The following is a 9,742-nucleotide window of genomic DNA, read 5'->3' as shown; positions in this document are numbered from 1 at the left end:
TGCCAATTGAACCTGCATTTTTTATCTATTCATTTTATGGGATGTGGGTGACGCTGGCTGGGCCAGCATTTATTGCCTATCCCTAGTTGCACTTGAGAAGGTGAGCTGCCTTTTTGAATCGCTGCAGTCCATCTGCTGCGGGTTGACTCACAATGCCATTAGGGAAGGAATTCCAGGAATTGGACCCAGTGACAGTGAAGAAGTGGCGATATGTTTACAAGTCAGGATAGTGAGTGGCTTGGAGGGGAACTTGAAGGTTGTGGTGTTCCCATAAATCTGCTGCCTTTGTCCGTCTAGATGGAAGTGGTTATTGGTTTGGAAGGTGTTGTCTCAGGATCTTTGGTGAATTTCTGCAGATCAGCTTGTAGATATTACACACTGCTGCTACTGAGCGTCAGTGGTGGAGGGCTTGTGGATGAAGTGCCACTCAAGTGGGCTGCTTTGTTCTGGATGGTGTCAAGATTCTTGAGTGTTGTTGGGCTGTGCTCATCCAGGCAAGTGTGGAGTATTCCGTCACACTCCCGATTTGTGTCTTGTAGATAGTGGACAAGCTTTGGTGAATCAGGAGGTGAGTTACTCGCAGTAGTACTCCTAGCCTCTGACCTGCTCTTATAACCACTGAGCTTATGTGGTCAATCCAGTTGAGTTTCTGGTCAATGATAACTCCCATGATGTTGACAGTGGGGGATTCAATGATGGTAACACCATCATTATATTGTCTCTTATTGGTCATAGCCTAACATTTGTGTGGCATGAATATTACTTGCTACGTGTCAACCCAAAGCTGGATATTGTCCAGATCTTGTTGCATTTGGACATGGACTACTTCAATGTCTGAGGAGTTGTGAATGGTGCTGGACATTGTGCAATCATCAGTGAACATCCCCAATTCTGACCTTGTGATGGAGGGAAGGTCATTGATGAAGCAGCTGAAGATGGTTGCGCCGAGGACACTAGTCTGGGGAACTCTGCAGAGATGTCCTGGAGCTGAGATGACTGACCTCCAAGAACCACGAACAAATTTCTATGTGTCAGGTACGACTCTAACCACCAGAGAGTTTACCCCCTGATACTCACTGGTTCCAATTTTGCTCGGGCTCCTTAAAGTCATACTCGGTCAAATACAGCCTTGATGTCAAGGGCTGTCACTCTCCCCTCACTTCTGGACTTCAGCTCTTTTGTCCATGTTTGAACCAAGACTGTAATGAGGTCAGGAGCAGAACGGCCCCTGGTGGAACTTAAACTGGGCGTCACTGAACAGGTTATTGCTGAGCAGGTGCTGCTTGATAGCATTGTTGATGACACTTTCCAAAACTTTACTGATAATCGAGAGTAGACTGATCGGGCAGTAATTGGCTAGATTGGATATGTCCTGCTTTTTAGATACAGGACATACTTGAGCAACTGTCCACATCTTGGGTAGATGCCAATGTTGTAATAGTACTGGAACAGCTTGGCGAGGGGAGCAGCAAGTTCTGGAACACAAGTCTCCAGTTCTATTGCCAGAATGTTGCCAGGGCCCATAGCCTTTGTAATATCCAGAGCATCCAACTATTTCTTGATATCACGTGGAGTGAATCGAATTGGCTGAAGATTGGTATCTGTAATGATGGGGACTACTGGAAGAGGCCAAGATGGATCATCCACTCAGCACTTCTGGCTGAAGGATGAGTGGAGTTACTCAGGGGTTAGTATTGAGGGTATGAACTTTGTTCAGAAGGCTAGAGGCATATACAATTTTCTAAATGGGAAACGGCTGCAAAAGCTTCAGCCTTATATTTGCCCTGATGTTGAAGGCTTCAGATTTCCACAGCCGTTTCCCATTTAGAAAATTGTATATGCCTCTAGCCTTCTGAACAAAGTTCATACCCTCAATACTAACCCCTGAGTAACTCCACTCATCACTGGCTAGCATCCTGAAAAACAAAGAACAAAGAAAATTACAGCACAGGAACAGGCCCTTTGGCCCTCCAAGCCTGCGCTGATCCAGATCTTCTATCTAAACCTGTTGCCTATTTTCTCAGGGTGTGTATCCCTTTGCTCCCTATCCATTCATGTCTCTGTCTAGATACATCTTAAATGACGCTATCATGCCCGACTCTACCACCTCCCCTGGCAACGCGTTCCAGGCACCAACATATGTCTGTGTAAAGAACTTTCCACATGTATGTCCCCTCAACTTGTCCCCTCTCACTTTGAACTTGTGATCCCTAGTAATTGAGACTCAACTCTGGGAAAAAGCTTCTTGCTATCCAGCTTGTCAATAATTCTACCTTGTAGATCTAAATTTTGTCCCCCCTCAACCTCGGTCTTTCCAATGAAAATAATCCGAATCTACTCAACCTCTCTTCATAGCTAGTGCCTTCCATACCAGGCAACATCCCAGTGAACCTCCTCTGCACCCTCTCCAAAACATCCACATCCTTTTGGTAATTGGTGTTAAACAATTGGACACCAATTGTTAAAGTTAACCTGAGAATGTAACTTTTGAAAAAGGTTTTGTGATTTACATATGAAAGAAGTGAAACTAACATGGTCATTCTAACAGATGAGAGACTTAACAACCAATCAAGGTATTTTTCAATGTATAATTTCAGTTACAGCACACTGTAAACTTTTGCTATAAATTATGCCTTACAATTGTGTACTCACAACCACCTGATGAAGGAGCAGTGCTCAGAGAGCTAGTGCTTACAATTAAACCTGTCGAACTATAACCTAGTGTTGTGTGATTTTTAACTTCATACACCCCAGTCCAACACTGGCATCTCCAAATCATTTATGTATATCACAAACAACAGTGGTCCCAGCATGGATCCCTGTGGAACACCACTGGTCACAGTTCTCCATTTTGAGAAAGTCCTTTCTACTACAACTCTCTGTCGCCTGTTGCCCACTCATTTCTTTATCCATCCAGCTAGTACACCCTGGACACCTTGCAACTTCACCTTCTCTATCTGCCTACCATGGGGAACCTTATCAAATGCCCTACTGAAGTCCATGTATATAACATCAACAGCCCTTCCCTCATCAATCCTTCCTTAAAGAATTCTATGGAGTTGGTAAGACATGACCTTCCCTGCACAAAACTATGTTGCCTATCACTGATAAGCCCATTTTCTTCCAAATGGGAATAGATCCTATTCCTCAGTATCTTCTCCAGGAGCTTTCTTACCACTGACATCAGGCTCACTGGTTTATAACTACCTGGATTATCTCTGCTCCCCTTCTTAAACAAAGGGACAACATTACCAATTCTCCCGTTCTCCAGGACCTCACCCCTGTTCAAAGATGCTGCAAAGGTATCTGTTAAGACCCTGGCTATTTTCTCTCTCGCTTCCCTCCGTAACCTGGGATAGATCCCATCTGGACCTGGGGACTTGTCCACCTTAATGCCTTTTAGAATATCCAATATTTCCTCCCTCATAATGCCGACTTGATCTAGAGTAATTAAATATCTAACCCCAACCTTAACATCCGTCGTGTCCCTCGCCTTGGTGAATATCCATGCAAAGTACTTGTTAAGAATCCCACCCATTTTCTCTCACTCCACAGATAACTTTCCTCCTTTGTCCTTGAGTGGGCCAACCCTTTCTCTAGTTACCCTCTTGCTCCTTATATATGAATAAAAGGCTTTAGGATTTTCCTTAATCCTGTTGCTAAAGGTATTTCATGACCCCTTTTAGCCCTCTTAATACCTTGTTTCAGATTGGTCCTACATTCCCGATATTCTTCCAAAGCTTCGTCTGTCTTCAGTCATCTAGACCTTATGTATGCTTCCTTTTTCCTCTTAGCTAGTCTCACAATTTCACCTGTTATCCATGGTTCCCTAATTTTGCCATTTCTTTCCTTCATTTTCACAGGAACATTTCCCCTCCTACACTCTAATTAACCTCTCTTTAAAAGTCTCCTACATATCAAATGTGGATTTATCTTCAAACAGCTGCTCCAATCTACATTCCTCGGCAACTGCTGAATTTTGGTACAGTTCGCCTTCCCCCCCATTTAGCACTCTTCCTTTAGGACCACTCTTGTCTTTGTCCATGAGTATTCTAAAATTTACGGAATTGTGATCACTATTCTCAAAGTAATCTCCTACTGAAAATTCAACCACCTGGCTGGGCTCATTCTCCAATACCAGGTCTAGTATGGCCCTTCTCAAGTTGGACTATTTACACCTTCCTGGGTGCCCCTTACAAATTCTACTCCATCCAGACCTCTAACACTAAGCAAATCCCAGTCAATGCTAGGATCACCACCACCAGCTATTACCACCAGCCTGTTGCTCCTACATCTTTCCATAATCTGTTTACATATTTGTACCTTTATCTCACATTCGCTGTTGGGACACTTGTAGTACAGACCCAACATTGTTATCGCACCCTTCCTATTTCTGAGCTCTGTCCATATTGCCTCACTGCTCCAGTCCTCCATATTGTTCTCCTTCAACACAACTGTGATATCCTCTTTGACCAGTAGTGCAACTCCTCCACCCCTTTTATCTCTCTGTCTATCCCACCTGAAGCATCGATATCCTGGGATATTTAGTTGCCAATCATGCCCTTCCATCAATCAAGTCTCAGTAATAGCAATAACATCATACTTCCAGGGGCTAATCCAGGTATTAATCTGCCTTACCTAATTCACTTCTTGCATTAAAACAAATGCACTTCAGACCACCAGTCCCTTTGTGTTCATCATCTGCTCCGTGCCTAATATTCCCCTTAGTCACGCTGACTTCATTATCTCATTCTTTACAGGCTTAAGTTACTATCTCCTTACTGTCCACTAACCTCCTCATTTGGTTTCCACCCCACTGCCACATTAGTTTAAACCGTCCCCACCAGCATTAGCAAAAGTACCCCCAAGGACATTGGTTTCAGTCCGGCCCAGGTTTAGACCGTCCAATTTGTAATAGTCCCACCTCCCCCAGCTGCTGTTGTTTAGTAAGCTTTTTTGCATTTTAGTAGGGTGAATAGAGGTATAGACTATTTTCTAAATGGGGAAAGGCTTCAGAAATTTGAAGCACAAAGGGACTTATGAGTCATAATTCAGGATTCTCTTAAAGTTGACATGCAAGTTCAGTAATTTCTACATCATCATCAATTGTAAACCTTCTGATAACTGATTAATTCCTCTTTAGAGTCATAGAGTAATACAGCACAAAAACAGGCCCTTCAGCCCAAAGTGGTCCATGCTGACCATAGTGCCTCTTAGCTAGTTCCGATTGCCTACATTTGGTCTATATCCCTCTAAATCCTTTCCATTCATTTATATAGCCAAATGTTTTTAAAATGTTGCTATTGTATCTGCCTCAACCACTTTCTCTGGCAGCCCATTCCATATACGCACCACTCTCTGTATGAAGAAGTTGCCCCTCAGGTCCTTCTTAAATCTTTCCCCTCTCATCTTAAACCTATGCCCTCTAGTTTTCAATTCACCATCCCTTGGAAAAAGACTAATATGCATTTATCCTATCTACGCTCCTCAATTAGGTCACCCTTCATTATCCTACCATCCAAGGAATAAAGTTCTATCTTGGCCAACCTCTCCTTGAATTTAATTTATTGTCACATGTACAGAGGCACAGTGAAAAGCTTTGTCTTGTGAGCAATACAGGCAGATCACAGAGTTAAATAGCATAGATAGTAAATATAGTTAAACAGTGGCAGTGACCTTGTGAGTTCATTCAGCATTCTAACAACAATAGGGTAGAAACTGTTGCGAAACTGGCTGGTGGGTGTGTTCAGGCTTCTGTACCTTCTCCCTGATAGTAGACGTTGTAGAAAAACATTGCCAGGATGGGATGGATCTTTAAGAATGCTGGCAGCCTTTCCTTGATAGCGGGCCTGGTAGATAGATTCTATAGATGGGAGGTTGGCCTTTGTGATTGTCCGGGCCGAGTTCACCACTCTCTGTAACTGTCTCCGATCTTGAACGGTACAGTTGCCATACCAGATTAGTGATGCATCCAGACAGAATGCTCTCGATGGTGCGCCTATCAAAGTTGGCAAGGGTATTTGCCATCATGCCAAATTTCCTCAACTGCCTGAGGAAGAAGAGACGTTGTTGGGCCTTTGTTACCAGTGTGTCCTCATGAAGAGTCCAAGAAAGCCTGTTGTGGATGACAACTCCAAGGAGCTTGACACTCTCCACTCGTTCCATCTCTGTGCTGTTAATGTGTAGGGGGGCATGAGTAACATCCCACTGAAAGTCAACAGTGAGTTCCTTGGTTTTGCTGGCATTGAGAGCTAGGTTGTTCTCAGTGCACCATTTTTCCAGGTCTTCCACCTCCTTATAACTCAAGCCGACTAGTCCTGGCAAAACCCTTGTAAATTTTCTTTGGACTCTTTTCAGGTTAACTATGTCTTTCCTATAATGAGGTGACCAAAACTGCACACAATACTCCAAGTGCAGCCTCACCAATGCCTTATAAAACTGTAACATAACGCCCCACTCCTGTATTCAGTGCCTTGACCGATGAAGGCCAGCATGCTAACTGCCTTCTTCACCACCCTGTCTTCTTGTGACACTGCTTTCAAAGAACTATGTACGTGTACTCCTAGGTTCCTCTGTTCCATAACAATCCTTGGGGCCTTACCATTAACTATGTAAGTCCTACCGTAGTGCAACACCTCACACTTATCTGTATTGAATTGCATTTGCCAATCCTCAGCCCACTTCCAAATTTGATCAAGATCCCTCTGTAATTTTTGATAACCTTCCCCACTATCAACAATACTGCATAATTTTGTATCATCTGCAAACTTACTAAGCATGCCTTGTACATTCACAAACAGATCATTTATGTAAATAACAAATAACAAAGATCCCAGCACCGACTGCTGTGGCTCACCATTAGTCACAGGTCTCCAGTCCGAGAAACAACCTTCAACTATCACCCTCTGCTTCCTACCACTGAACCAATTTTGAATCCAATTAGCTTGCTGTCCCTGGATCCCACGCAACCTAACCTTCATGACTAGCCTTCAGGGTGGGACCTTGTCAAAGACCATACTAAGACCCACACCTTTCTCAATGGTGTGCCCAGCATAGGAACAGGAGTAAGCCATTCAGCCTGTCGAGCCTGCCCTTCTATTTAATATGATCATGGCCGATCAAGCACTTTATTGCCTTTTACCCACCCAATCCCATGTCCCTGTACAATTAATGAAAATCGGAAATCTATTTTGAATCTATTCAAAGTGTGAGCTACCATTGCACTCTGTGTGGAAAATTCCAAAGTTTCACAAACCTCTGTGCAACAGAAAATGGTCCTTCAACGTATCATGTCCATACCAGTTATCAAGCAAGTATCTATTTTAATTACATTTTCCAGCACTTGCCTTAAAGCCTTGTATGCCATGCTGTTTCAAGTGCACATCCAAATATGTTTTAAATGTGTTGAGATTTTTTGCCTCTACCACCCTTTCAGGCAGTGAGTTCCAGGTACCCATTACCCTCTGGGTGAAAACGTATTCACTCAAATCCCCTCTTTGCAATGCAGCAAAACCTGAAACTGCATGTCTTCCTCCCTGGACAGGTTGGAAGCTGTTTGGAGAAATGGGGCCAGCGCCTTCAGAGGATGCAAGTTGATATAAGATTGATGTCAAAGTTCCACCCTTTGGATTGAATGAATTTTGTTTCAGAACTCACCCGCTTGAAGATATTCTGCGGCAATGCAGAAGAATCCTGATGTGGTGATTTGATTGAAGTGCTCTGGATCTTCACTAGCTTGGTGTTAAACTGCATGAATTGAAAATACTGGTTTAATCACCATGAAATATAAACTTTCTTTAAAAATCACCCTTTTTTTCTCCGTTGCAAATACAGACAACTGGGAAAAAACATCAGGCCAAATTACACATAATTGTCCAAGCCTGCTGTGTTGTAAGGTATGTAGTGTACATATATTTTAATATTATTTATTTTAGTGTTTGGGTTTGAACTACTGGTATATGGATTTGATCTGTCTGAAGTGGTTTAATCATTAACTTGCAAGTGTTTTGGTAATCATGGTGACTTATTTTAAAACACAGTACGAGAGAGGGTGTTCCTGGTGTACAATGAGGTTTCCTTTTCTTTTGGGAAGTTTATTCAAAAGTGAACAAAGTAAATTGTGCAGTACATTAGATTTTCAGTTTGAAATATTCTGGAAATTCTAAACTACAGAGAGATGATTCAACAATAAGAAGTACAGAAACTAAACTCTGTCATTCCTAACACTATATCCACACTGTTAGAAACACACACATATACATAATTTTGAATTATGAAAATTGAAAATAGAACTACTTTGACATTACTGGGTTGGTGAGAGACTTATCATATGATATCTTAAAAAATGTCAAGGAGAACTACTTCGGAGAGTCGGTTTGGATTTGTTGGGCCGAAGGGCCTGTTTCTATACTGTAGGAATTTTAATCAGTCTTCTAATTCTAATCAGAACTGTGTTTATTTATTGCTTACATGAAAAGCAAGTAAGTTTGGACAAGGATACAACTCAAAACTTTTAAAAAGATATTTTCATGGTCTTAATATCTTGCCAAAAAAAAAGATAAATCCTAACATCTATGCTGCTATCACTGAGCAACAATCTCGTTTTTTTAGTTTTTGTCACAGGCCTGGGACTTTTGGCATTTGGAAGAAAACTGGCAAGAGCAAAATTTCTCAGTGATCAAAAGACAACCGTTAAAAGAAAGCCAGCTGAAGAAATAGCTCAGTGAAGTAGTTTCTGGGAAATCAGAGAAAGTTTCAAATATCTCTTTATAACTGCTAACTCAATTCAAGGTTTGGATCTAATTGATTTTTCATCCAGTCCGATGTGTAATGAAGATGTGGGTGTACTGTATCTTTAAGAGAGTTAAAAGCTAGTAGAACTACCTGACAGCACCAAGTGTTCTGAATAAGATATAATGTAACATGTAGTCCAACTACTGGAGTAGCTAAGGTAGCTGGTTGACTGGAGATAAAAACAGATTCGAATTAGGCCAATCAGTTTAAATTATACCCTGAAAAATACCAAATTCTAATCAAGTTTGAATTTAGTATATTGACAATGTTAAAAGCCAATGAAACAATTTGATGCTTTGTGGGTAGAAGACCAGTGAAAATTGAACAGTTGGAAGGAGAACTGACATGCCACCATGTAGAGACTGCTTGAAAAATAGCTCTCTTAAAAGATCCGTGACCTGTGAATCATAGTCCTGAGGAAGAAGAAAAGACGACACAGAAAGATCCAAATAAAAGATTTGACAGCTGGCTAGTTTTGAAAACTTGAATTTTTGGTAAATCTTAATCGAGGTGGGGGGGGGTTTATTGGATTAGTATTGTAGAAGGGAAGATAAAAGATAGGTTAGAGAAAGGAGTTATAAATAGTTGTTAGTTAATTATTCTCTGTTATACTTTAAGAAATAAAGTTGTTTTTTTTACTTTAAATAGTTCTTGGCCTCTTGATTACTGATTCACAGATTACTGCACAGGATAAATCCTTTCTGTGTTGCTGGTTTAAATTAAGCAGGAGGGTTTAGCCCATGTCGTAACAGATGGTCTTCCATTACTCCATTCTCATCAACAGTGAAACAGAAGAAACTGTGAGAAGTCAACCCTTTCAGATCCACATTGGTGTTGGTTGTTATTACCATTTTGTTTTTTCCATAACACCTCTGCAGAGCTGTGTCCTGCCCTTTCTGTGTGTGAATGTATGTGGAACATAGTGGAATTAAGTGGAACATAGTTTAAT

At 41.6% G+C, this 9,742-nt stretch overlaps 1 long non-coding RNA gene across 1 annotated transcript in view; it reads right to left on the bottom strand.

Moving 5' to 3' along the window:
• Positions 1–7,655: 7,655 nt before the first annotated feature.
• Positions 7,656–9,742, bottom strand: part of LOC148152042 (uncharacterized) — a 54,709-nt gene continuing 52,622 nt past the window's right edge. The window contains exon 4 of the long non-coding RNA XR_015759236.1: positions 7,656–7,746. This is a non-coding gene — a long non-coding RNA (uncharacterized LOC148152042). The remainder of the gene's footprint in view (positions 7,747–9,742) is intronic.

This window comes from Chiloscyllium plagiosum, unplaced genomic scaffold, assembly GCF_037043375.1.
Source record: "Chiloscyllium plagiosum isolate Xiang-an unplaced genomic scaffold, Cpla_swu_hap1 HiC_scaffold_2, whole genome shotgun sequence".
Classification (NCBI taxonomy): Eukaryota; Metazoa; Chordata; class Chondrichthyes; order Orectolobiformes; family Hemiscylliidae; genus Chiloscyllium; species Chiloscyllium plagiosum.
The sequence above is the reverse complement of the archived record's forward strand: the minus strand, read 5'-3'. Positions and strand labels throughout refer to the sequence as shown.